Below are 2,357 nucleotides of genomic sequence, written 5' to 3'. Positions count from 1 at the left end.
TTTCAGCAAGAAAGGTTGTATCATCTGCATATTGAAGGTTGTTAATGAAGAATATACTATACTGCAAAACATTCATACTTTTAGGTCACCAGAGAAAAGAAGGAATTAGGCTCTTGTCTTTTCATTGTCCTGAAAGAGGTGTACCAAGGGCTGGGTGCACCACTGGACACATTGTTGTTGTTATTAGGCAACTGTGACATGGTTTCAACTCTAACCCACTGTACAAGAGAATGGAATACCATTTGGTCCCACGCCATCCTCAGAACCAGCGCTATGCTTGAGCACAACCTTGCAGCCAATGTCAATCCATCTCATTGAGGTTGTGGCTGTGTGCCATGGAGTCTGTTCCGACTCATAGCGACCCTGTACAATGTTTCTGAGGCTGTAAATCTTTATGGGAGCAAAACGCTTCATCTTTCTCCAGCCGAGGAGCCCCCTCTTTTTCACTGACCCTCCACTTTATCAAGCATGATGGCCTTCTTTCTCCAGGGACTGGTCCCTCCTCATAATATATCCACAGTACATGAGGTGAAGGCTCACGATCCATGCTTCTAAGGAACATTCTGGCTGCACTTCTTCAAGAAAGATTTGTACATTCCTCTGCAGTACTTTTTTATCAGCACCATAGTTCAAAGGTCTTAATTCTTCAGTCTTCCTTAATCACTGCTGGGACACATAATGGGTGATAACTGAACTACCTTGGTCCCAGACCAGGTTCCAGATTTGGGATGCCAGTTGATAATGCAAACTGTGTGGTAAAGCCAAATACTGCCTAGCACCAGAGGACTCAGGAGTTGTGGAAAGTTATAGCCCCTCATGTCTAGAAAGGGAATCCCCAGTCCCGTGGCAAACTGAGTTTTGGTTCAGCTCTTTTCCATTTCTCCACCAGGGTATTTGCCTTCTAGACAAAATACAACAACAATCCAACCAACATTACTAACACCTACTAAGCTCAAGGTTCAATAGTGGACATGACTGTGCATGTTCAGAAGCGTGTTGTTCAGTGCAGCTATAACAAGAAGTAATTTTTGTTTCAACTGATAAAAAGCCCTTAGATATTTACAGATAGAAACAATGCTTAACCAGAGAGCTCTTTCTTGTTAGTATGATGGGGAGAAAAGGAGGGTAAGGAAAGGCCTTATGTATGAGTAACTACAGAATTAAACTTGTATATAAGAGTTGTTGCTAGGTGCTATTGTGTCAGTTCCGACTCATGATGACTCTATGTACAACAGAAGTACAAGCTGCCAGGTCCTAAGCCATCTTCACAATGGCTCTGCTTGAGTCCACTGCTATTGTCACCGTGCCAATCCATCTCATTGAGGGTCTTCCTCTTTTTTGTTGACCCCCCATTTTACCAAACATGATGTCCTTCTCCAGGGACTGGTCCATCCTGATAACATGTACAAAGTATGAGAGAGACAAACTCTCACCATCTTTGATTCTAAGGAACAATCTGACCATATTCATTCAAAACAGATTTGTTTGCTCTTCTGGCAGTCCACGTGACTTTCTATATTCTTTTCCTACACCAATAATTCAAATGTTTTAGTCTTCTCTGGTCTTCCATATTCACTGTCCAGTTTTTACATGAATATGAGGTGACTGAAGATACCATGGCATGGGTCAGGTGCACCATAGTCCTCAAACCAAATCTTTGCTCTTGAACATTTTTAAGAGGGCTTTTATAGATATGTCTAATGCAATATGCTGTTTTATTTCTTGACTGCTGCTTTCATGAGTGTTTTTAGTAGATCCAAGCAAAACAATGTCTTTGACAACTTCAATCTTTTCTCCATTTATTATGATGTTATTTATTGGTCCAGTGGTGAGGATTTTTGTTTTCTTTACATTGAGGTAAAGAACCCATACTGAAGGCTGTGGTCTTTGATCTTCATCAGTAGACACTTAAAATCCTCTTTGCTTCTAGCAAGCAGGGTTATGCCATCTGCATATATCAGGTCGCTGATGAGTCTTCCTCCAATCCTGATGCCATGTCTTCTTGATATAATCCAATTTCTCAGATTATTTGCTCAGTATATAGACTGATTAAGTATGGTGAAAGAACCCTGAGGCACACCTTTCCTGATTTTAAACCATTCAGTGTTCCCTTGTTCTGTTCCAATGACTGCCTCTTAGTTCTGCATGAGCATGACTAAGAGTTCTAGAATTTCTGTTCTCAATATAATCCAGTTTATCATGATCCACACAGTCAAATGCCTTTGCATTGTCAATAAAGCACAAGTAAACATATTTCTAGTATTCTCTGTCTGTCAAGATCCATCTGATATTAGCAATGATTTCCCTTGTTCCACATCCTCTTCTAAATCCAGTTTGAAAATCCAGCAGATACCTGT

At 40.7% G+C, this 2,357-nt stretch overlaps 1 protein-coding gene across 1 annotated transcript in view; it reads right to left on the bottom strand.

The window, feature by feature from the left end:
* The window catches only part of SMC1B (structural maintenance of chromosomes 1B), an 87,098-nt gene that overhangs the window by 59,156 nt on the left and 25,585 nt on the right, over positions 1–2,357 (bottom strand). The gene's annotated exons all lie outside the window — the stretch shown is intronic.

The sequence above is a fragment of the Chrysochloris asiatica genome, unplaced genomic scaffold, assembly GCF_000296735.1.
Source record: "Chrysochloris asiatica unplaced genomic scaffold, ChrAsi1.0 scaffold00097, whole genome shotgun sequence".
NCBI lineage: Eukaryota > Metazoa > Chordata > Mammalia > Afrosoricida > Chrysochloridae > Chrysochloris > Chrysochloris asiatica.
The sequence above is the reverse complement of the archived record's forward strand: the minus strand, read 5'-3'. Positions and strand labels throughout refer to the sequence as shown.